General features: G+C 40.4%; 1 long non-coding RNA gene across 1 annotated transcript in view; it reads right to left on the bottom strand.

The window, feature by feature from the left end:
* Nucleotides 1–26588, bottom strand: part of LOC103350359 (uncharacterized) — an 80973-nt gene extending 54385 nt beyond the window's left edge. The window contains exon 1 of the long non-coding RNA XR_016233324.1: nucleotides 26350–26588. This is a non-coding gene — a long non-coding RNA (uncharacterized LOC103350359). The remainder of the gene's footprint in view (nucleotides 1–26349) is intronic.
* Between the last annotated feature and the right edge of the window lie 481 nt (nucleotides 26589–27069).

The raw sequence follows: 27069 nt of genomic DNA on the forward strand, positions 1-27069 counted from the left end.
ACCCAGAGAAGCACCAGTGACTCCTAGACTGGGAAGGAGACAGTAGCACAGAGGAGAGTACTTTGAGTAAAGCAGTTGTCGCTCCCCCTCTTCATGGAGGAACGACACAGGACACTGCGCTGTTCTTTCGTCTGCTCGGCCCTCCCCGGGTTTGCTGCTGGTTCTTCCCGGGTTGGCTACTGTCCCTTCCACCTCCGTGGAAGGGCGGTTCCCCCTGCCACATTCCCCACTTCCGCGGGGGAGTGGCACACCGCCGGCCAGCTCTCTCGGGGGCTGCACAGGTGTTCCTTCAGATAGATGTTCCCCTTAGATGTTCCTGGTGCATGTTGTCTCTCTCCTCCTTTATAGTCCTTCCACCAATCCCAACTCTGCTACCCACACGCCGAGTACGCTGCTCTCCTCCAATCAGGAGTAGGTCCTACAGTTTATTGGTTGAACTGGAGGCAGCTGTGTAGAAGCTGGTTCTCCCTTCTCAGCGCCATATTGTGGGAGAGCAGATGCATAGAATAAGTCTTAATTCCAGTAACTCAGTCCAGTCCGGGTTGCTCCCCACAGCAGTGAACTTTTTTCCCCATATACACCATTTCAGTGACATGATGACACTTCCCACCCTCCCCTGCTCACTCTCATCTTTCCTCATCCTTCTTTTCTTATTGTTCTTTGAATTTTAGTGGTACCATACTTCTAAGTATGTCAAAGAATTGGGCTTTTGTCAAGGACTAGAATACAGTCAGCCTGCAGCAACTGCAGCCTGAAAGACTAAGAATTCAGATCTTGTTCTTCTTCCTGCTGGCCAAACCCAACCAGAAGGTGGAATGCAGAGAACACCAGATGTTTAATCCTTGCAAGTTGGCCGCCTGGAGCAGGGGCAGATTGGAAAGTGGATCTTGAGTTGCAGACTGATATTATCCATAACATTTTTCATCTAACCACTCATTTTTGCCTTTCGTTCAGGTAAAAAAAAAATCCTGTCCTCAACACAGGGTTTAAGTTCTGTTGGCACTATCACATAGGAGAAGTCAATTCAATAATATTCTCATCTCAGATTTTTCTATGCCAGTCAACACTAGGGTTCTGTACATAAAGAAAACAAGAACATGTGACAAATAAATCATTAGGTATTCAGTTATCTCTTTATCTGGTTCATAAGTCTCAGGTTTGTGGTTATAGCTTCCTTCCTTTACTGCACAAACCTCATTCCAGGAAAACAGTCAGTGGTCTTGTCTCTATTTGGATGCCGCAGTTTTGTATTAGCCAGGACTACTGAGAAAGGGGTATCAAAGTGAATTTCACGGATCCCAGAGCTAGTCTTCCGTGATCCACCAAGGAGGAGCAATACAAATTCTCTCTCATGACTGGAATCAACTTCCTGTATCAGCACAGTGACACTATCCTCTGCCTGTTGGTTTAGTGGCATAACAAGCTCCATATGGACAGGGGCAGCCCTAGCTTCTAATCCATGGGGTCTGTAGCAATAGTTCTGATGGGAACATTCCTTCATTGAACACTAGGATCTCCTTAGTCACTGGGTCCGGGTCCAGACAAAATGAGGTTAAAAAAAATGCTTACACCACGGTTTCAGAGCTGATAAAGAAAGGCAGTACTCCCATCTCCTCCCCTTGGTTACCATGTATTCTGAGTACAGGAGAAAGGTTGATGATAAATAGACAGACAGACAGACAAGAAATAGGTACCACGGCTCAGTAGGCTAATCCTCCTCCTGCAGCGCCAGCACCCTGGTTCTAGTCCCGGTTGGGGCACAGGATTCTATCCTAGTTGCTCCTCTTCCAGTCCAGCTCTCTGCTGTGGCCAGGGAGTGCAGCGGAGGATGGCCCAAGTCCTTGGGCCCTGCACCCACATGGGAGACCAGGAGAAGCACCTGGCTCCTGGCTTCGGATCAGCGCAGCGCCCCAGCCACAGCGGCCATTGAGGGGTGAACCAACGGCGAAGGAAAACTTTTCTCTCTGTCTCTCTCTCTCACTGTCCACTCTGCCTGTCAGAAAGAAAGAAAGAAAGAAAGAAAGAAAGAAAGAAAGAAAGAAAGAAAGAAAAGGTATCATCTGTGTGTGTGTGTGTGTGTGTGTAAGGGTGTTTCCAAAAGTTTGTGGAAGATGGAATTAAAACATGGGGTTTATTGCTAAAAATCTGAAATCTATGCACAGCTTTTCAAAAATATACATTTTCTACATTTGAAGGTACCTTGTATGCTTGGATTCAAGAAATTTCACACCAAAATAAACTTATCTTTAAGCTCTATTTTTCAGAGCAGGTATTTAGACAGAGAGAAAGGTCTTCCTTTGCCGTTGGTTCACCCTCCAATGGCCACCGCGGCCCGCGTGCTATGGCCGGCGCACTGCGCTGATCCAATGGCAGGAGCCAGGTGCTTATCCTGGTCTCCCATGCGGGTGCAGGGCCCAAGCACTTGGGCCATCCTCCACTGCACTCCCTGGCCACAGCAGAGAGCTGGACTGGAAGAGGGGCAACTGGGACAGAATCCGGCGCCCTGACCGGGACTAGAACCCGGTGTGCTGGTGCCCCATTTGTAAATCATATCAGAGTAACTGGGTTTGAATTCTGGCTCTAGCTCCTAACTCCAGCTTCCTGATACTGCAGACTTGGGAGGCAGAAGGTGATGACTCAAGTCACTGAGTTCAGCCACTCATGTGGGAGACCTAGACTGCGTTCCCTGTTCCCAGATTCAGCCTGAACCAGCACAGGCTATTGTAATCATTTGAGGAGTGAACCAGAAGATTGGAGCATTCTCTGTGTATGCATGTGTATGTGTATGTCTGCCTCTCAACTAAATACATTTTATATAATTATTAAAATGTAAATGGATTCCATTTTTCCATGAATTTTTGAAGTACTGTCATATGTATAGTATATGTTTATGTATGAAATTTCTAATTCTTTTGCTTCTTGCTTTTTGTAAGTAATCTTGTTCAAAGGACCTTATAAAGGAAATTTAATAACTCCTATATTTCCTGATTATGTGTTTGTATATGTTTGTGAGAGAGATGAGCCCACTAAAGATTAATGGAATTACTTAAAGATTTTAAATATTATAATTAAGCCACAGGTTTTAATGTCCAAAACATTACACAGTCCACAATAGGTCTTATAAAATCTATTACACAGAGAGAAATCAGTAAATTGAGCAAGGAAAATGAAAATATAACAGAGAATGCACAGACCCCATTAAATCATTATAAGTTTATTAGAATTTTAAGTGGAGGAAATGGAGGAAATTTATCAACTCAGTAAGATAGTAAGACTATGTGAAATATCAGCTTTTGACTTGAATGTCCACAAAGCCAAAACCAATGTACAATTTTTTCTTTTAAAATTAAGCATTCCACTACTTCAAAAATTGCATGATGTTTAAAGTGTCCTTAAGCTTCTTTTCTCCATTTTCTGACTAAGTTTGGCTATACTTGCTTTTTTGGCCTTTAGCCTTATGTCCTACTTTGCATATCAGTGTATTTTAGTGAATATGTCTGCTTTTAAAAGGAACACTAAGAAATATGTTAAAAGTTATATTCCAAAAATAGAATTTCTTATGGTAGATGAATAGAATATGTTGGAGCTCAAACTGTAATTTCATTTCTATTCGATGAATGAAATACCAGAGTCAGAGATGCAAGTATCTAAGATGGTCATTTATCACGTATTTAACCAATATATTTTGAATGCCTACTATGTACATCCACTGTGACAGATAATATGTGCTCTGGAGGATTTTTAAATAAAGCAAATGAAACATGGTCTGAGCCCTCAAGAGGCATAAAATCTCATAGGAAGGACCCAACCCACACACAACAAATGACCATTTTCAAGTATTTGACAATCATAATTTCAGAGGAACAACATGCTATGAGAGCTGAAAACAGGCGAGATCAGTTTGGTTTGTGGGGAAATACTCTGAAGACAAAAAGAGCTGAAGACGGGCCAGGAATGAAGAGATGGATGAGCCAGGAATATTGACACAGCCATTAAAAAGCCATTTGCTTTGAATATCAGTCAAAACTAAAAACCTATGAAATCATGATGGAAAGTGTCTAAGAATTAAAAAGAAGAGGACTAAAAACTGCCCACACCTTAATTTGAGATATTCAGACATTTGCTGTCAGTGGGGCAGGGTGGGTAAGGTGGGGTAGATCACCCAAAACTAAATGATTAACTGAAGGGAACTGAAAATGAAGGCCTAAAGACAGTTAAGGTAATATCCTATCACAAAAGTCAGTCAAAGGAAAATCAACTGGCCAAGCCCAGCATGATGCCTCTAACAAAAAGCAGCGGTCTGAACAGCATGTCCTTGCTCATGGAAACATTGAGTGTCCTCCAGACTCCTGCCACATCGCTGTTTATCTCACAGTCTTGTTCTGATTATTTCCAGGAGTCTGGCTCAACTTCCCTTTTGTCCCTGCAGCCAGCTGTTACATCTGATTTGTTTTTTGGTTTAATGCTTTTGAGGATGTCAGCATCTGAACACCACGTATGAGGTGCTTAGCATACACACAGGAATCCAGGTTAGGTCATTTTAAAAATCTCTTTAAAAACAGTAAGGTGATATAATGAGCTAGTACTACTCTCAAACAAATTGTTTAACAGTGACGAGTAGAGTGCTCTTTCAGGAAATTCTGCACAGCACTTATGCATGATATAATACTGAATAGCTTGGAATACAGGTCAGATTTTACATGCAGACTGGCCCACTTTCCTTTCTTACTCTTTATTTCTGCTAAATGTGAAACATCAACTTTATATAAATTATTTTCAATGGCCACAATGGTCCAAATATAGGCCTAGAATCTACAGAAGGGTCTCTTTAAAGCATGCACTAACAGCACCAAAAGATGCTAAGTCGGTGTAAAAGGTACACCTAAAAGTAGAAAAAATTGTCCATTTGTACTTGTAAAATAATGGAAACTGTTTTCCTAGCTTGTGTTTTGCTTCAGAATTTTTTTTTCTTTTTTGAGTTGTAATGTATGGCAAGCTTTAGATATTATTTGTAAAGACGCCAGGTATTGTTACTGCTTCGTTTCTCTAGTAAAAACTGCAACTAGGCAGCCTGTGTTGTGGCATAGTGAGTAAAGCCACCACCTAAAGTGCTGGCATCCCACATGGGTGCCTATGCAGGTCCTGGCTGCTCTACTTCTAATCCAGCTCTCTGCTATGGCCTGGGAAAGCAATAAAAGATGGTCTAAGTCCTTGGGCTTCTGCACAGTACAGAACAGACCTAGAAAAAGCTCCTGGCCCCTGGCTTCAGATCGACACAGCTCCAGCCATTGCATCCATTTAGGGAGTGAACTAGCAGATGGAAGATGGAAGACTTTCTCTCCCTCTCTGCCTCTTTCTCTCTGTAACTCTTTCAAATAAATAAATCTTTAAAAATGCATATTACTAAGTGAAATAAGCCAATCTGAAAGGCCAGACACTACACAATTCCAAATACACAACAATCTGGAAAAACCAAAACTGTGGAGACAGTATCAAGGATCCCCAGGGCTTTAAGGGAAGGGAACATTGAACAGGCCAAGTGCAGAAAATTTTAGAGCGGAACTACTCTGTATGATCCTAAGATGGTAGACACATGACAGGACTCATTTGCTCACAGCCACGGAACTAAAACACCAATAATCAAACTGTGGACTTGGGGTGATCCTGAATGGTCAATGTGGTATCATTGATTGTAACAAGAATATCATCATGGTGTGGGATGTTGATAGTAGAAGAGATTGCAGAAGGTGTTACAAAGAAATTTATTCTCGCCCTCAATTTTGCTGTAAACCTGAAAATGAAGCCTATTTTAAACAAAGAGATCCTGTTCACTCTTTTTCCTATTCTAGCCAGAAGCACACATTGAATACAAAATGAGCTCATTAAAATTACCCATTTCCTTTGAGGCTGACTCAAGACTGGAATAAGGATTTTGGTTTTATAGATGGACACCCTAATCATCTATACATGTTGGTGGATTGTCTGTCCACCGTTCTCTGCATACAACTTATGCTCCTACAACAAACTTGTGAAACACAGCAGAGCTAAACATAAATCAGTACCTCCAAGGGCCAGAAGATTTGTCTGAAAGCATAACAAAAAGTCATCACTATGGCCCACACACTGAGCTATGCTGCCCACAGCTGGGGTCTGATGCACCAGTAAATATCTGCTCAAACTCACATGAGATAATTGAACTTCAACACTGCCTGCATTTGATAATGTGTAATGTCTAGCAATTACATTGGAAGAAGAATTTTTCCAATTTCCTCCTACTTTTACCCTAAACACAACACTTTATCATTTACCTCCTGTCTGGCTTTATGATCCTTTCCAAAATTGATGTACTTTTAAAAGATTTGCTATGAAGAACAATACTTTGCTTTATGCTACTCTAGTGTGGCGTTTCTGCTTAAGTGAACAGGTTCACTAATTTCGTATTAAAATATAATTTTGTCCATGTTTTGAGAGAAAATATCGATTGTTTTACCAAGACCTTTAGTGGATGTTTCATTTATAAATGATGTTAAATATTCTGATAAATGGTTTTGTGTTGATAATTGACAAAGTTTCATCTAAAGTTAAAAAAAAGGTATTACCAGTAAAATAAAACACAACAATCCCGTGTTCCTGATCACATTGCTTATTCATAGCGCATAGCTGTGGGGAAAAATAAAGAAATTCATCTTCAACAACTCATCTTTGTCCATCCACTTCTTGGACAGGTTCACTTGTCTATTTTCATTCCATAACTTTTCTTTATCCTCCCAAACTTACTCTGTATTTCCCTAATGCTTACCTTTGGTTCCTAACTCAGCCTTGAAACTTCCTAAAGCTAACTCTGGCTTTTCTGAATATGAAGTTCTGCACATACTGTGCTGCAATTTCTCAGTCCGCCCCTATACCCAGAGAGGCAGAGACGAAGATGAGAAGTCTAGCACCCGTCGCCAGCAGGTGATAGGACCAGGCCAGCCTGTGTGTCTGCCTCACTAAGGAAGGCAGATCTGGTAGCCTCTTTTAGTGTTTCTGCTCATCTATATCCACAGCTTTCCTGTGCGACTCCAGGAGGTCCTGTTACATTTACTAAGCACAGGCAGGATGTAATTCCAACTAGTAAGGTAACTACCACTTGCTAAGTCTTTTGAGATACATTTTTTGCATATGTTAGATGATTTGAATGTTGTCTACGAAAAATCCTTCCTCCATGTCTGGTCCGTTCTCCAACTCTTCTCAGTTTGTAGGATTTTTGAAGTTATAATGCAATAAATTCTCATCACAAAAGAAATTTACAAAGCACATGCTGGCATACAGCATGAACTAAATTCTTTTTCTCTTAGAAAAGATATTTGAATGATAGCTCTTTGTGTCTTCTTTCATATTGATATATTAATATCACATTAAAAAGAATCATAAAAATTACCATACTATATAGTCTTTTTGGACATTTTTCTTATTTTCTAAGAGTGAGGGTGATACATAAGCTCTTTTGCCAATATCTTTTCTCCAGACATTGAAAATAATTTATTTAAAGGCCCAAGGAAGGGCAGTATAATCAATGAAAGGTTCAATTGAAAATGTTGTTAATAACATGATTCAGACAATATTTCCGTATAAGTCTACTTAATCACCCATCCTGATTGAGTGCACCAATTAGTTGGTCAAACCATTAATCAAGTCACTGAGTTAAATTATTTTATCACATGGATGGACCAGGCAAGTAGTTGAAATGAGTGAAATGGCTCAGAGTTATGACAGGGTAAGGGGAAAACTATGGCAAATCAAAGAAAGAAGGATCCACATGAAGGCTTCAGTCACCATGTCATGTCTCCTGTGAAATTTAGAAACTAGCTTCATCATTACTTTATATTTATCAAAAGCCAGAAATCAGATGTTTTTAAGCAAAATCTCCAAACTTTTTAAAATTGTCAATGAAACTGAAATTTCTGAAATAATAATACTGTTCGATGAAGAAATGACTTATAGATCAGATACACCAATCAAGCCACCAGTTTCTAACCAGCAGATACGATGCAATGTTGTGGGTTCAATGGGTTAAGTCACCACCTGTGATGCCAGCATCCCATATTGAAGCACAGTAACCGTAAGTGCCTTAGTCAATGTACAATATGGGCACACATCTTCTCACTGCATTCCCAGGAAATATTACTGTAAAGAGTACAATTCATAGGACACACAATAATATTTACATATATGCACACATACATTTGTGTGTATATGTAATACTTCAGCCCCATTCAAAACTGAGAAAATGCAGTGGTGCTCCTGCTATAAAAGTAAAACTTGTTGCTACTGCATGATGGCTAAACCTTTCAAAACTGCTTCAGGTTCTAGAGGTCTCATGGGGTGTATCACATTCCAAAATTTCTAATCACAGTCTTTTATTATTGAGGTGCATCTATTGAGTCTTCCTTCTTGTCCACTTCTTATTAAATGGCTGCAAGATCCTTATCATGCAGTCAACACAGGAGTACAGGGCCTTGTGCCATTCATGCTGACTCAATAAACTGAGGTGGGGCAGAATACCATGCATTTTTAATACTTTTGTGATTCTGAAGCAAGTGGTCTACCTGTACGTTTTGAGAAACATGGATGTATATTCCTTCATTTCCAGCCCTCTGGTACTTCCCACCTGTCATGTTTCCTTATTCCTTATTTATCTCACGCAGAATTCTGTATGCTTTTTCAATCTAAAGATTTCATCTGTTTTCAATTCGGCACTCATCTACGAGCTCTGTGTCTCTCCTGCACTTCTCTACTGCTGCAGAACTACAGTCCTGCTCCTGACCCTCCGCCCTATAGCTGGACCTCACCTGCAGCAGGGCATCCAAGATTGGAGCACGGGTATGAGTCCTGGCTGCTCCCCTTCTGATTCAGCTCCTCGTGTGTCTGGGAAAGCTGCAGAAGATGACCCAAGTTCTTGGGCCCCTACTACCTATGTGGGAGACCAGGATGGAATTCCAGGCTCATGAATTGGACCTGGCCTAGCCTTGGCTGTAGCAGCCATTTGGGGAGTGAACCAGTAAATGGGCCCTGCACCCGCATGGGAGACCAGGAGAAGTACCTGGCTCCTTGCTTTGGATCAGCACGGTGCGCCAGCCGCGGCGGCCACTGGAGGGTGAACCAACGGCAAAGGAAGACCTTTCTCTCTGTCTCTCTCTCTCTCACTGTCCACTCTGCCTGTCCAAAAAAAAAAAAAAAAAAAAAAAAAAAAAAAAAAAAAAGGAAAGTCTATCAGACAGATGATAGAGAAAATGCAAAGGTCTCTAGTATTCAGAAACAGCAAAGGAGACCAATGTGACTAGAGTGATGTAAGCAAGGGAATGACCAGGAGGAGGAAGTCAGAGAGACAGGAGGTACCCAGATTATACAGAACCCTATCAAACATTGTAAGGATTTCAAATTTTATTTTGAGTCTGTGGGAGATCACTGGAAGGCTTTAGCCTGTTTTAATGGGTACTCTGTTAAATGTGGGCAAAAACAGAAGCAAAGACTTAAGGATGATATGGCAAGCTATAGTTTGAATATGACTCAGCCCTCAGATCTACCACAGAATTTAAACCCCAAAGTCTTGCATTAATGGTACCAGGAGAGTGGAAACTTAATCCAATCTTACAATGTTTAGAACTAGGGACTCGGAGGTGATAAGATTAGTTTGGGTCATTGGGGTGGAGCCCTCATGAATGAATCTGGCAGCTTTATAACAGAGCACAGAGAAATAGACATGCACTTCCTGTCTCTTGCAACAGGAGGCTCTGCACCACCTCAGGACTCTGCCAGTTAGATGGTCATCCCCAGAGGCTGAATCAGTGAGGTCTGCCCAACCTTGAACTGTGAATCTCCAGAACTTTGTGCCAAAATCAATTTCTTTCCTTCACAACTAGCCAGGACCAGGTATTTCGTTGTAATGATGAACAGCTGACTAATAATAAGTGTATAACAATTCCAGGACAGAGATAATGGAGGCTTGATTCAGAGTGGTAGTAATTCTAAAATTCTAAATCTGTTTTCAAAGCAGAGTCAGCTAGACTTGATAATGCATTAAAAGTGTGGCAGAAAAAAAAAAAGAAGATAAAAGTCACATTGACTTCAGAATCGGTTATGTAATTAGCAAGCTTGAGTTGAGAAGCCTGGAAAGATGCAGAATTGAGCAGGAAGAAAGAATTCAATTTGAATATCTTAAACAGGTGGAAAATTTTAGGAGCAAACATGCTTATAACCTAGATCTCAGTTGGACAATACAATCAGATAAATCATATTAAAAGACAAAAGGGTAAGATGAGATTACCTGGGTTGACTGAGAAGAAAGCTCCAAAGGATGAGCCCTTATGCAATCCAACATTAAGAAGACAAGGAAATGAAGGGAGAATGTAGGGAAGAGAACCAGCCAAACAGGCTAGGAATGGGCAGCCAATGAGATAGAAGGAAAACTAGAAAGATTTGGTAACGTGATGACTCAGAAATCAAATATAGAAAGGCTGCGAGGAAAAGGATGTAACCAACTGCATCAAATGGTGTTGAAAAATCAAGTAAGATAAGGATGGAGAAATGACAGTCTTATCAATATCACAGCCATTAGGAATTTTGATGACATCTAGTTGGGAAGGGTGACAGGAACTAACACTTCTTTGGCTCACAAAATAATAATTTAGTTAACTTTCGAGGATCAATTACAACTTTATTGTAACTCCAGCTTTATTACTAATGTTCTTTATTTGTCCTAAACTGTGTCTGAGAAAACCCAGCATTGGCACCCACTGTCCCCTGGAACAACGTGCGCTTGTGGAACTTAACATGAGGTGAAAAGCAAAGCGGCAGAACAACTATCGCCATTAGGGCCATGAGTATTGTGCAGGCTTGAATTAAATTTAGTACCTCCTGTGACTGCATTAGCTGCAATGAGAGAGGACAGTCCATAACTACCACTTACTTTAATGAAATTAACCATAACCTGATTTTTTTTTTTTTGCTAAAAGTAGCAACAAATTACTCTATAATCCAAATGTATCTTAGGTAACAGTAGGAGAAAATTACTGCATGATGTTCTTTGGTAACTTGAAGCCAATGAGTGCTTATTATCCTCATAAAGTATATAGACTCAGTGTGGTATATGAAGCAATGATGCATTGACATACAGCTATTTTTTTTGTTTAAAAGTCTCTAAATGTCAAACTTCACTTATCAACTGTTAAAGTGCTATAAAGAATAAAACAGGAATACCTACAGATATAAAATGTGTCCTTTCATTAAGAACACAAAAGAAGTCATTACTGCTTCGCATTAAATAACCATATTCTTTGTGGCTTACAGAAAAGAACAGTAGGCTTCTTATAAGGTCCCTGAAAGTTTTAGCTCCTTCAAAGAGTCATTCCCTTGGGGAGAAAATCATCCATTAAACTCCTGAGAGAATGTTGCACAAATCAGTGAGTTTGTTGTATCTTACTTTCTTTCCTCTGATTGGTCCATAAAACTGAGTTTGAGAACAAACTCTTTAATAATAAGGATACTTAAACCCCATCCTACTAACATCTGCCCAAAAATGATAAAGGAAGAAAGGAATTTTGGGCAACTCTAGATATAATTACTAAATATGAACCTACCTAAAGGTGTGAGAATATGAATGTTTGCAACTGCATTACATTCTTCTTCACAATTTATATTGACTAAATGTAATAGACCCCACTTTCAGACCCTATCTAAAAATAAGGAAGTTAAATCTAAGGAAGATTAAATGCATGCTCAGTAAAATATAGCCACTACGAAGAGTGGCACTATTAATATATAAATAAGAAAACTGTGCAAGACTACATCTATGGGTGTGGGGAAAGTGTTTTTTTTTTTTTTTTGTTATTATTGTTTGAGAGGCAGAGAGATGGAGGGACACAAAGAATGAAATCATTCTTACTCACTGGTTCACTCCCTAAATGCCTAAAATAGAAAAGACTGGACAAGGCTGAAGCTGAGATTGAGGAATTCAACTCAGGCCTCCTAAGTGGGTAGCAGGTAGCAGGAACCCAATCACTTGAGCATCATGGCTGCCTCCAAGAGTATGCATTAACAGGAAGCTGGAAGCAGGAACCAGAGCTAGGACTCAAAACTAAACATTCGAATACAGAATGCAAGTGTCTTAACCAGCGTCTTAGCAGCTAGGCTAAATGTCCATTTTATTTTAATTTGAGAGACACAGAGAGAAAGATAAGCAGACAGAGAAGAAAAACTTTTAATTATTAATTACACATAGCACTGTGGAATTATGTTACCATGAGTATTTACTTTCAAATGTACTTCCTTTCATTTAAGGAGCATGATTTTCTTTAAGGAAAAGGTCATTACCAAAGTACGAAGTCATTCTATTCTGTTGGGCCTTGACTATGTATCCTTTCTCTCAATTTGGGTAAGTAAAGGTTAGAATTGTGAACTAAGGAAGAGATAACCAGAATCTCTCAACTGGTTAAGCTATTGCCTGTGACACTGTCATGCCATATGAGTCCTGGCTGCCTGCGATGCTAGCAACCCATCCCAGCCATTGTAGCCATTTGAGGAGTGAACCAGTGGATGGAAGATATCTGTCTGTCTCTCCTTCTCTGTGTCACTCTGCCTTTCAAATAATAAATACATAAATTTTTAAGAGGAGAGATCAAATGTATCAAGGCAGCCAATTTTATTTTCATTAATCAAATCCCAAGATGAAACTCCGATGTTATCTTATCCCCCAGAAAGTTGCTTCTTTTTTTAAGATTTATTATTTATTTACTTGAAAGTCAGAGTTACACAGAGAGAGAAGGAGAGGCAGAGAGAAAGAGAGGTCTTCCATCCATTGGTTCACTCCCCAGATGGCCGCAATGGCTGGAGTTGTCCCGATCCAAAGCCGGGAGCCAGGAACCAGGAACCTCCTCTGGGTTTACCATGTGGGGACAGGGGCTCAGGGACTTGGGCCATCTTCACTGCTTTTCCAGGCCATAGCAGAGAGCTGGATTGGAAGTGGAGCAGCTGGGACTCGAACCAGCAGACCTATGGAATGCCGGCTTTACCTACTAAGCCATAGCGCTGGCCCCACTTTTTATCTTTAAATTTATTTATCTGAGAGGTAGAGTTACAAACAGAGAGAGACAGAGAGAAAGGTCTTCCATTGCAGGTTCTCTCTCCAAACAGCTGCAAAGGTCAGAGCTGAGCTGATCCGAAGCCAGGAGCCAGGAGCTTCCTCCAGGTTTCCCATATGGATGCAGGGGCCCAAGCACTTGGGCCATCTTCTACTGCTTTTCCGGGCCATAGCAGAGAGCTGGATCAGAAAAGCAGCTGCTGTGACACAAACCAGTACACATACGGGATGCCAGCACCGCAGGCAGAGGCTTAGTCCACTATGCTACAGCACCAGCTCCCAGAAAGTTGACTCTCGAGCACACCATCCAGCTTGTGCTGCACATGATCATGCCCAACCCAGTGTGCTGCCTCCTGCCACTTGCAGGACTTCCCCTCTTCTCTTGAGGACACCTCCTATATGCTCAGTATCTTCCCTGATCCACTGCTTTCGTGTCTATCTGAAACTCTCTCCCAATCATGTAGCTTTGCTGGAGTCCAGCTCCAGCAGGTCCAGGGGTTCCCGAAGGTGTGGGAGCCGTTGGTGCAGGAAGAAATGAAAGACACACTCACAGCAAGGCTCTGGCTCTCAAGCACCAGACTTTTATTTTTATATCATAAATCACATAATGATTCTTTCTTCTTTTTTTTTTATTTTTTTATTTTTGACAGGCAGAGTGGACAGTGAGAGAGAGAGAGAGACAGACAGAGAGAAAGGTCTTCCTTTACCCGTTGGTTCACCCTCCAATGGCCGCTGTGGCTGGCGCACTGCGCTGATCTGAAGCCAGGAGCCAGGGGCTTCTCCTGGTCTCCCATGCGGGTGCAGGACCCAAGGACTTGGGCCATCCTCCACTGCCTTCCCGGGCCACAGCAGAGAGCTGGCCTGGAAGAGGAGCAACCGGGATAGACTCCGATGCCCCGACCAGGACTAGAACCCGCTGTGCCGGCACCGCAGGTAGAGGATTAGCCTAGTGAGCCACAGCACTGGCCGATTCTTTCTTCTTACAATAACAAGTCTGTTGTCCATTGTCATCTAGTTACAATTTCTTGGATTTTCAAGGGCATATTCAGAGCATGGGTCCCAATCACAGACAGGTGCAAGATAACGGGCTGCCCGCACAAGCCAAGGCCTGGAGTGCTGTCAAACTATGCAGAAATTGTCTACACAAGCTAGAATATTACCTTCTTAATCTAATCTTTACTAGAAGTCCCAGTGTTCAAAGCAGGCCCTTTTGAAAATATATCCCCTCTTTTACAGTTCTTTCTGTAAATTTTTAATTTCTTTATTGTACTTATTTAAAGGTTCACTTAGATCTATTCCATAGTTTTGACATCCTAACCATTGTATTTATTGCACATATTGAATTAAAGCTTTAATAACATTTGTCTTTGTTCTAGTGGGAAGTATATACCAAGGAGCCTTGCCTTTTAATTCTTATTCACAAACAGCTCAACATTGCATGAAGCATCAACCCCTTCTCCTACACTAACATTCTGCTTGATTAAAATTCTACAAAGCAATGGACATTTTGGGGATTATGAGACTAAGCGTTCTTCCCTAAAATTAGAAATACAGCAGTCATTAGCGGGACCACCAGGAAGCTCTGGCTTTCTTATGCAGAGTGTAGCTCCCAACAATCCTAAGACCACCAAGAAGATGGCAGCTGTCATTCTCAGCCTTGCTGAGACAGACCTTCTGCTGTGACCTTGTCAGCCAGCCGAAGTTGCTTTGGCCTTGCCATAGCTTCCCCTAAGTTTCTCAAGAGTGATGGATGTTCCTCCTGTATACTGCATGTGCATCAGTCTCCAATAGGGGAATCACCCACCTTCCTCCAAATTGCTGCTCCAGGGCACTGTTTACACACTGGTCGAAAATTCTGTCCCTCTGAAACCCAAGCCTTCATTCAATTCAACAAATACAGAGATCCCGCTGTATGCTAAGACTCTACAAAGCACACTGTGTGACTTGATAAAGAAGGAAGGAGGAAAGGAGAGAAGGAGGGAAGGAAGGGGATGAAGGAAGGGAGGGAGGATAGGGAAGAAAGGGAAGAAAAGAAGGGAGGAGGGAGGAAAAGAGGGAGGGAGGGAGGGAAGGGAAGGAGGGAGGAAAGTAGGAAGGGGTACTTACTAAATTTAATTTACCAGTTATCACTTTGTTGCCAAATCCACTGGGCATTTGCCTCAGCTGACATGACCCATGACCCATCAGTTTATTCAACACTGATGATCACTCCCTGTGTCTAAAGTCTGTCTCCCCTTGGCCTCACTGCCACATGGTAAAGGCTCATTCACTGCCTCCCGCACGTCACTGGGGCCTGCATTCACACTTTAGCCACAGCCTTAACACCAGCAGAGTGTCTTCCTACACCCCTAGATTTTGCCTGAGACAAAGAGTTGGAGGCGTTGCTGTACCAGTTTCACATCTAGCAACTTAGACTCCTCTCTAGGAAAACATACTCCAGCCAGCTCTGGTGTTGGACGGAGAAGAGAAACAAAACAGAACATCACCGGCCAACTCAAAGATACGCATTCAGCATTTTTTCATATATTTGTTGGAGATCCGTATTTCTTCTTTTGAGAACTCTCTGTTGAAGTCTTTTGCCCATTTCTTAATTGGATTGGTTGTTTCTTTGCTGTTGAGATTTTTAATTGCTGATCTACTCTGGATATTAATCATGTGTTGGATAAGTAGCTTACAAATATTTTTCCCATTCTGTTAGTTGTTTCTTCACTCTCCTAGTTGTTGCTTTGATGTGCAGAAGCTTCTGGGTTTGATATAATCCCATTTGTATAGTTTTCTTTTGTTACTTGTGCTTTGGGGGTCTTATCCAAGAAGTCATCTCCTACACCAATGTTTGGAAGTGCTCTTCATCAAACCACATCAAACCAAGGGTTAAAAATGATATATTATTATAGTTTTAATGAACTGTATTTTAAAATTTACTCTATGTGAGTAAAATGGACATCTTTTCATTTGCTCATTGTTTATAGCCCTTGACAATATTCCTGCTGAATTACAGTCTTTTCACTTTTTATTAGTTGAACTCTTAATTTAGTGAAGCACTAAGCCTTTGACTGTAAGTTAAGAATATATCTAAATTTGTTTAAAAGACTGAAAAAAAATTGCCTTCAAGATGACTGCCTCTTGTCCCCAAAGCCTGAAGGAGAGCTATGCACCCAACTAAATACAATCTAGATGAGCAATATGCCCCAGCCATTTCGTGAATATAAACCAAGCCATTTAATTTGGGGATGGAATGAGTCTTATTAGCTTGCATTTTCTCACAGTTCTGAAGGCTAGAAGCCTGAGGTCCAAGTGTTGACAAAGTTGGCTTCTATGGAAACTTGAAAATGGTCCCCTTCTTGCTATGTCTTCTCATGGTCTTTTTTCTGTGCACATCCATCCCTGGTGCCTTTCTGTATCCAAATTCCTTTTTTTTTTTTTTATAAAAAGACCACTCAATGGCTTCGTTTTTAATTTAATTGCCTCTTCAAAGAATGTACCTTCAAAAACAGTCACCATACACGGTACTGGGAGTTACGACTTCAATACGAGAATTTTGGGGTCACAAAATTCAATCTATAGCAGTACATTATATGAAATCATTATGGCAATAGCTGATTAATATACTGAAATTATCTAACTTCTTCCTACAGCATTAAATTTTTCCTTCATTTTTTTCTACTTAGCCGACAGATAAAATAGACCTTAAGAATCAATCCTCTATGCTCTTTTATACTCTCTATATTAATTCCAGATCAAATTTTTAACTGGGAGAAGTTTAACATCCTGACTCCTCAAGAGATGTTTGACAATGTCTAGTGGCATTTTTAGTTACCACAAGTGTGAAGAGTGTGCTACTGGCATCTAACATGTGCAGACTGGGATCCTGACATATGTCTTACAGTGCATAGAGAGCAGTCTCCCACAACAAAGAACTAGCCAACACAAAATATCAGTAGCATTGAGGTTGAGATTGTCTGTTCCAAGTAATTACATCCATATTCTAGGCTCCATTACATTGACAGCATCACATCGATAGCCTTGATATTTGAGTGTCAGACAGTTCAAACTCAGATTATCTTGAAACACACTTGTTGTTTTCACTCCAAACATGTTTCTCTCACTTGGTATCTTACTTTAGCAAGTGATATTCATCCAGGAATACAGGAATAATTCTCAGCATTTTCCTCTCTTCCTACCTATGCAATCCATGACCATGAGCTATCATTTACTCTCTGAATATACCTCTATTTCATCCATATTTTTGATTTCCACCAATACTATCTTTCTATCCCAAACTGTCATCTGTATCTCCCTTGGAATGATACCATCCACTTTGTCAATTAGCAATCAATTAATTACCCTAAAAATTACTAAGTATTTTAGCTGAATAAGGAGTAGTCACACTAACTTCAGCTGCTCTGTGGTATGAACAAAATACAAATATACTACTTCACTTATTCAAAACAAACAAGGAAGCACTCTCTATTATTCTTAAGGACTTCCTTAGCATAGCCTATAAAATGTCCATAAAATAAATTGTCAAAGCCAAGGCACTTTTAAGAGCATGTGTGCATACGTGTGCATGTGTGTGTGTGTGTGTTGATCAGAATGATACTAAAAATTATTTCATGGAAAATATAAACAGAGACCATCCCGGACCAGTTGGGTATCCTGTCAGTAAATCTGCCACTCTGGTCTTTGCCTGCCTCTCAAAATTCATTTTATAATATTTTCCTTTCTCTTTTCCAGAAATACTGGACTTTGTGTCATGCTGCTTTCTTTGTTCCCCCTTTGTACCATGTCACCATCTGCCACAGTAGTTTTCTATGTGCTTTTCACTCTACATAAAAATTTTACATCCCCATCCCCAAGAACTAAATCTCTATCCTTCTTTACCATTTCCTCAGAAAAGTTTCCTCGAAGACCACAGGCTGTCATACACTCTCACATCACCATATACACGTCTTTCAAAGCATCTGAAACCCAAAGTAATTTGGAGGACACATACAGTCCAAATTGTGTTGCATCTGGGGTTTCATAATTACTCCAGATTTTTTGTTTCTTTTGTTTTTTTTTTAGGTATACATAGACTGTTGGATACAGAAGTTTTATCACACTGTGCTTCACATACTTGGTGATGAATTAGTTTGATTAATTCATTCATTATTTTGGCCAACATTACATAATAAGTAAAAATAAATCAAGATCAAATATTTCAGGGGAGCCGGCGCCGTGGATCAATAGGCTAATCCTCCACCTTGCGGCGCCGGCACACCGGGTTCTAGTCCCGGTTGGGGCGCCGGATTCTGTCCCGGTTGCCCCTCTTCCAGGCCAGCTCTCTGCTATGGCCAGGGAGTGCAGTGGAGGATGGCCCAGGTGCTTGGGCCCTGCACCCCATGGGAGACCAGGAAAAGCACCTGGCTCCTGGCTCCTGCCAGGATCAGCGCGGTGCGCCGGCTGCAGCGGCGGCCATTGGAGGGTGAACCAACGGCAAAGGAAGACCTTTCTCTCTCTGTCTCTCTCTCTCACTGTCCACTCTGCCTGTCAAAAAAAAAAAAAAAAAATATTTCAGGGGGATATGGCCAATACAGTGACCCCACTACATCTGCAGGGTTTGTGGGCATAGACTCAACTGAACTTCGGTCAATAATATTTTTTAAATTTGCATCTTCACTAAACATATACAGACCTTCTTTTTCTTGTCCTAACTCCCTGAGCAATACAGTAGAGCAATTAGCTCTGTAGCACTTACTTTGTATTAAATGTTATTATAAGAACCTTAGAGCTGACTTACATATGTGAGAGGGTGCACATAGGTTGTATGCAAATACTGCACTATTTTATATAAGGAACATGAGCTTCTGTTAATTTTGGTGTCTGTAGGTGATCCTGAACCCAATCCTCCATGGATGCTGAAGGACAACAATATATTGCTGCTTCTTACCTTTACCGAAATGTAATTATACACTATTCAATAGTGTATTCACCCCTTACATGAATATATCAGGAAAACAGTATTCTAGCAGTGCCTAATTTTTTGTACACATTTCAACATTAAAAAAGAAAGGAAAAATGTGCTTTATTTACAGAATACAAACAGTTATACTTATGAGGAAGCTTGAAGCCAGGGAGAACTGTTTCAAGGTGTTGAAAGCTTCCCAAACTAATTACAAAGATGTATTACGGTTCATCCATAAAGCAAAATGAACAGAAGATTTACAGATGATAGATGATGATGATGAAGATAGGGAGGTAAGTACATAGATGGCAGACTGACCTCCTATTGGTTATATTTTAAAGTACATTTATTCCTATTATAAGAAACTGGCTTATGTTATTGGGGAGACTAGAAGTCCCACGAGCTGGAGTCTCAGGACAGTTGGCAGTGTGCCTCCCATCTATGTGGAAAGGCCTGAAAACTACATGTACCGATGCTGTAAGTCATAGCCAAAGCCCAAAGGTCTGGGAGCGAGCCGTGCACATGATGTAAGTCCCAGCTCAGGGCAGGCAAGAACTAAACAAGGGCATGATGAAATCCAATTATGAATATCAAAATACTGAAAAAACTGATATGTAATATATAAACACAGAGGCCTTCACATCAATGAAATTGTTTACAATTTGTCTATCGATGTTTCTGATACTTCTGTGGGTTTTATATATCAGTTAACCAAGTCCTTACCCTTCTCCAGTTAAATCCATTCAAATACCACACATACATGTCTCTCCTGGGATACTGCAATTACTTTAACATTCACAATGATTCTTCTGCACAAAGAGCTCCCACAGGAGAAGTTCCCTTTTATCTTTAATAATGAGTAGCAGATTGTTGATTAAGCAAGGCAATTAAAGTTATTATTAAGACAGCCTGATACAAATCATTTTTTCTTTCAAGACACAGAATTTTATTCCATTTAAAAAGTATCATTTTCATATTCATCTCCTGACTTCTTGTATTGCTCATATTTTCAAGTACCAAGTAGACATTTGCTGTTTCTAAAGATATGAAAATTTTTTGATTTTTGAAAATCCGTTCAATCTTATCTTCACTAAGTAGATCCATTTCAATGTGGAAACAGGTGTTAGTCCACAGTTATGTCTAAATAATTCTGTTCCAGTCACTCAGTATCAGTGGATTGCCTGTTTGGTATTAGTAGTTTATTTTATAGCTGTCTAAAACTGTGAGGTAGTGACTTAAAAATACAAAGGAAACCAGCAGTGGAAGAAGACATTCTCAGTGAGTACTGAGAGCTTTCTCACTCCGTACTGTCCACATGACTACCATTTATTTCTCATAAGATTTTTTGTTCAACTTGGAAAATGCAAAAAGCAGCCTTTCAATTTAGAGTAATTTAATTTCTAACATTTTAACACAAATAGTTTTAAAAAATAAAAAAGAACAAAGTAACTACATTTAATTTCCTGGTTTCAGATTCCTAAAAGCCATTACATCTTTCCGTATAATTGAAGACCTCCATTAAAGCTGAAAAGAAAAAAATGACAAACTTTTGCCCTTTTGGGGAAGAAAAACAAAGAATTTATGGTACAATTTCAATGAATATTTACTGGATAAGAGGTCTGTGGTGATTCTGTGTTGCTTAGAAAGGTAGAAATCAATCAAGTTAGAAATGGGTCCTGGATCTGTTGGAAGAATGCTTAATAACTTTTTCCTTAATACCAGTTGAGGTGGGAAAAAAACCTCAGAAAGAAGCACAATTTATTTTGCAGGTATCCTGATGTATCGTGGAAGTTAGCACCATGTTATTTAATTTTTGAGACTGAAGCCATAGGTAGACTATATTTCATTGACTAAAGACTCTCAACGTTTATCTAATAACATTTTCCTACTTTCCCCCTTCCTGTACAGAAGCCCAAGTAGATTCTAAGAGTCAACACAGCTTTCAAAGACAACTCATTTAACAGTACCACCAAGCAGATGGCCTCCACAGCCTGGAATTCACTTTCCTCTAAGGATTCTCTCTCTTCTTTTTATCTGTGGAAGCCTTTCTGATCATTTTTCAAGGCTTAACTGAAACTCATAAACCCTGGGGACCTTCTACCATCATTCCTTTTGGAATGAATCACCATTTGGCATGTTTCCATAGGAATTTTTAGATCTCATTTGGGCTATTTACCTTATATTTTCATAAAGTCATAAATACATGCCTTTTTATACATATTTGGGCATTTTATTATTTTCTGTGGATAAATTTGACCTTCAGTTAACTTTACAAGTCTGTTTCCTTTGAAATCTAAAGATAGATTTAATATTGGTTTAGGCAGAAATGAACCCTGGCTGGTAAAATATTTTATTATTTAGAAAAATTATATATAAAGTCTCAAAATCTAGTTGGAAACCATGGTTTTGGACTTGTTTGAATGCAGTGACTTATAATTGGATATATTTTTTGCACAAAGTCATATCAAGTGTATTCAACAATCATGGTATATACTTTTTAAAGATCCCCTTCTTTTAAATAACAGTTATTTTAATTAATTACCATGAAGTTATCAGCACATATTATTTTATGTGTTTCACAGTTTACAAAGAACATTTTTAAATAGTATACTTTTGATATAATAGTCAAAATAAGTAAAATATTTCATATAAGAACTAAACTCCACCCCTATTAAAATATATTATTCCCATTACAATTCATACTATGTTTCACTCTTTTAAATTTTAAATATAAAAACTCTAAGCATATAAGATGGTAGAATTGAAGTAACTCAAGTTCTATTTCTTTATTTTTACAATCTCTTTGTTATCATTGTTTATTTTTAGCCTATTGTTGAAATGTAGAGTTAGTATTAACACAAGATGTGGACACACAAGCAGCTCCTAAGGCAGTTTGAATGACTCCAATCCATTGTGAACTTATTCTTGCAGAGAAAAAAGCAACACATTGAGCTCAATCTATGAGTATCAGGGACTGACTGCATAACTTGCAGTTTCTCAAATTAACTTCCACATAGAAAACAAAGTTTACTAAAGCATAAGTAATTTTTTAAAACATGCTAATCTGAATCTTATGCAGTCTGAAAGAAAAGTCCACTTCTCCCCAAAATGAATTAGCAAGTATGCAATGTGCAATCCTATCTGAAACAGCTTTAAAAATATTTTTGAATAAATAGAAAGATTTCCATGATGCTAAGACATCAGGCAACAAAAAGCACTGAGGTGGAAAATAAACAATAATGGCCTTCAAGATGTCCCAGTGTACTTCCTGGAGAAAAATGCTCCACTCTAGTGAAAAAGAACTCAGGCAGGCTCCCTAGAGACTTTCTGAATTGAAGAGACTTAGCTTTCTAGTCTAGAGAGACTGGGTTGGCCAGAGTTTACAGGACATAGTACCAGAAAAAAGACAGCATCACACAGAGTGAACTATAGAGATCTTCAGAAAATTTGCCACAAATATTACACAGAGCATTATCAGCACCTGAATTTGAAACTGCCCAAGGCTGGAAAAAGAGTCATTAAAGAGGATTAAAGGGAACAGTGCCCAGCATTTACATGGTGCCAGAAACAATGTGTGCTCACATTTGGTGTGCCACTGGGTAGACTATACAGAAGAGTCTAATTCAGTAGCGGACAATATTTATTCCTATACTGATCACCGCTTCAGTTACTTAACTAATAATAAATGTCAGATCCAGAAGGATCAGAACATTTTTCAAATGTATTCATAAACAGAGCTCAAGAGGATTTAGAAGAATATACAAGGACATAGTACCCAGCAAGCTGAAATGCACAAAATTTGTCACTCAATCAAGATTAATTAATAGGAAAGGAAACAGAAAAATAAAATCCACAATAAGACAAGCAGCCAATCAAACAAAATTGAGTCGGAACTCACACAAATGTTAGATCAAAGAAGCAATGATATAAAAAATTTTTTAAAATAAAAAAATTATTATTATTACTATTATTTTAATCTACTATGAATGGATTCTATATTTTCTTTTCTTTTTTTTTATTATTTGACAGATAGACGTGAGAGAGAGACAAAGAGAAAGATCTTCATTCGATGGTTCACCCCACAGTTGGCTGCAATGGCCGGAACTGTGCCGATCCGAAACCAGGAGCCAGGTGCTTCTTCCTGGTCTCCCATGCAGGTGCCACAAGCACTTGGGCCATCCTCCACTGCCCTCCCGGGCCACAGCAGAGAGCTGGACTGGAAGAGGAGCAACCAGGACTAAAACTGGAGCCCATATGGGATGCTGGCACCACAGGTGGAGGATTAACCAAGTGAGCCATGGCGCCAGTCCTTCTATATTTTCAAAAACATTCAAATAGAGACATGGAAAACATAAAAACATGAAATTTAAATATCCAGGAATGAAAACTATAATGTGTGACATGAAAAATTCACTGGATGTGATTTAGAAAAGACTATCTAGACATTGCAGAAGAAAACATCACTGAATTTGAAAACATAGCTGACATTATTCAAAATGAAACATACAAGGGGCTGGCGCTGTGGCATAGCTGGTAAAGCCACTGCCTGCTGTGCCGGCATCCCATATGGGCTCCAGTTTGAGTCCCAGCTGCTCCACTTCCAATCCAGCTCTCTGCTAAGGCCTGGGAAAGCAGTAGAAGATGGCCCAAATCCTCGGGCTCCTGCGCCCGCATGGGAGACCCAGAGGAGGCTCCTGGCTCCTGGCTTCAGTTGGATGCAACTCCATCTGTTTCAGCCAAATGGGGAGTGAACCAGGGGATGGCAGACCTCTCTCTCTCTCTCTCTCTCTCTCTTTCTTCCTCTCCTTCTCTCTGCGTGTAACTCTGACTTTCAAATAAATAAATAAATATTAAAAAAAAAAGAAAAAGAAACATACAAGGCAAAAAAGAATTCAAAAAAGCATTATTTAGGCCAGCGCTGTGGCTCACTTGGTTAATCCTCCACCTGCAGTGCAAGCACCCCGGGTTCTAGTCCTGGTCGGGGCGCCGGATTCTGTCCCGGTTGCCCCTCTTCCAGGCCAGCTCTCTGCTGTGGCCCGGGGGTGCAGTGGAGGATGGCCCAAGTGCTTGGGCCCTGCACCCCATGGGAGACCAGGAGAAGCACCTGGCTCCTGGCTTCGGATCAGCGCAGTGCGCCGGCTGCAGCGCACCGGCCATAGCGGCCATTTTGGGGGTGAGCCAAAGGAAAAGCAAGACCTTTCTCTCTCTCTCTCTCTCTTTCTCTCCCTCTCTGTCTAACTCTGCCTGTCCAAAAAAAAAAAAAAAAAGGCATTAATTAAGCTATTAAGCTATGGAGCTATGGAAAAATTTGAAAAGGCCTAATCCTAATCTACACATGATTGAGACTTCCAAAGAGCACAGTGAGCAAAGGATATTTGAAGAATGGCTAAAATTTGACAAAAAATACAAATCTTAAGATACAAAAGGCTCAATAAAAAGTAACCATGAGAAATTAAGAAAATCACACTATCACATCATAAACTTTCCAAACCACCAATAAAAAAACTTACATCTTTTTTTAAATTTTTATTTATTTTTATGTTGTTTTTTCACAGGCAGAGTGGACATTGAGAGAGAGAGACAGAGAGGAAGCTCTTCATTTTTCTGTTGGTTCACCCCACAATGGCCACGCACCGCGCTGATCCGAAGCCAGGAGCCAGGTGCTTCTCCTGGTCTCCCATGAGGTGCAGGGCCCAAGCACTTGGGCCATCCTCCACTGCACTCCCGGGCCACAGTAGAGAGCTGGACTGGAAAAGGAGCAACCAGGACAGAATCCGGCACCCCGACCGGGACTAGAACCTGGTGTGCCGGCGCCACTGGCAGAGGATTAGCCTAGTGAGCTGCAGTGCCGGCCTTATCTTACATCTTACACATGGCCGAAGAAAAAAAGATATGCTATATTTAAAGAAAAATAAATATACTGTATTTCTCTATTTTTTGGACTAAGTATCCATAAGGTCCCCTTTCAAGTCTTGGGTAAGCTTAAGTAAAGTGTGTGTATTAAGTTAGACATTGCTAACACGTACAAAAGTATTTTCTATGTTTTTTGAACAATACCAGCAATTTGATCTGCTGTAAACTGGACATCACAAAAAGAGTCCAATATGCATTTTCTCTTAAGTACAATATAGTACATAATTCAATTTTGTGATGTATTTCTCACAGGACACAGGGTATATGAAACAAAATAGTGGAGAAATATCTTTACAGTTCTAATAGGAAAATGATTTTAGCCTAAAATGTTACCCACGGGGGAAAATTGTTGTGCGAAGCAAAAAAAAATTTTCAAATACACAAAAGCGGAAAACATTAATAACCAGCATAAAATCAATAAAAATATGTTAAAGGAAAAAATGCAGAGAGAGAAATGGTAGCAAATGAAAATATCCATCCAGCCAACACCGTAAGTGACACTGACCAGTGAACTTAAGCTTTGCAACACCAACGATGATAACCTGCCTGCCTGCTGGAGCAAAGAACTCACACTCCTACACACACAGAGTTCCTGGGGAAGTTTCCAGACATTTAAAGAAAGTTCTGCCCTACAATCATATGAGCAATGAACTAATCAATCAGAGACTTTGGTGAATGCAGAGAACCAAGAACCAACAGAGTTTGTAGAATTACTTCAGAAATTTCACTAAATAAACAGCAGGAACACACCTGTAAATTGAAAGGATATCTAATTTCAAGAGTTTCTATAGAAGAGAAGGGGATTCCAAGATGGCTGAATAGAAAAAAGGAAAAAAAAAAATGTGCTGCAGCTTCAGCACTTTACTTTACTTAATGTATGCTAAACTGATCTTCTGTATATAAAGAGAAACGAAAATGAATCTTGATGTGAATGGAAGGGGAGAGGGAGTGGGAAAGGGGAGGGTTGCGGGTGGGAGGGACGTTATGGGGGGGAAGCCATTGTAATCCATAAGCTGTACTTTGGAAATTTATATTCATTAAATAAAAGTTTGAAAGAAAAAAAAAAGTGCTGCTGTTGGCCAGGGGCAAATAGCAGAAGAAAAGCGGAGGAAGTACATCCCCAGGGGAGTGCTAGAGAGACGTCTGCAGTGGAAAGTCTACGGAAGGAGGAGGGATGCTATGGAGCAGCGGGGAAGGTGCAGACACTGCACACAACCCCGCAGCTGAGAACTGGAGGAGACACCAGCTTTGGAGAGCGAGCTGAGGGCAGTATGCAGCAGCCTGTGCCACTGGTGGTGATGCCTGAGGGAGAGCCTTGCAGAGCTCCCTGTCCCTGAGTCCTGCCTGGAGCCCTCGTGACAGGCAGGGTACTCACCTAATCCAGCGAAAGAAAAGCACATTTTCTCTCCATCACCCTACAATGGCTCCCTGCAGCTGGTGGGGAGAAGGCACCACTCCGACACCAGTGGCGGCTGCAGCGGCTCTTGTGCAAGCCTGCAACCAGGGGACTACATCAGAGGGAAACAGCTGTGCTCCCCACTGGCCTTGAGTCTGGCTAGGAGTGTAGGCAAGATGCTGGGCACCAAGTAGGACTGCTAGTAGCCCGTATTCCTCTCAAAATTTCAAAGCCTCTAGGGGCTCAAAGCACAAAGGCGGAGCAACAATAGACAGCTGGTTCTGGGAACCTCTCTGCTCTCTGTGTGGACAGAGGAAAAAAACTGTCAACACAGAAAATTGTACCCTGCAAAGCTCTCACTTATGAGTGAAGGTGAAATAAAGATCTTTCATAACAGAAATGGAAAGAATTTGTCACCACTTGGCCAGCCTTACAAATGAAACACAGAAAGATAGTTATCATTATGAAAGAACGTGAAGGCAGAAAACCTAGTAAAAGTACAAAGGATATCAAAGCAAACAATAGGAGTATTTATGGAAAAATGGCAGGGCCAAGTCATTACTTATCTACAGCAACCTGAATGCAAATGACCTACACCCTCCAGTTAAAAGAAAGAGACTGGCTGAATGGATTAAAAAGCAGGCCCATCTATTTGCTGCCTGCAAGAAACATCCTCACCAACATAATGCACACAGATTG

Source organism: Oryctolagus cuniculus, chromosome 4 (genome assembly GCF_051225735.1).
Source record: "Oryctolagus cuniculus isolate XC-2025 breed Fujian yellow rabbit chromosome 4, ASM5122573v1, whole genome shotgun sequence".
Lineage (NCBI taxonomy): Eukaryota > Metazoa > Chordata > Mammalia > Lagomorpha > Leporidae > Oryctolagus > Oryctolagus cuniculus.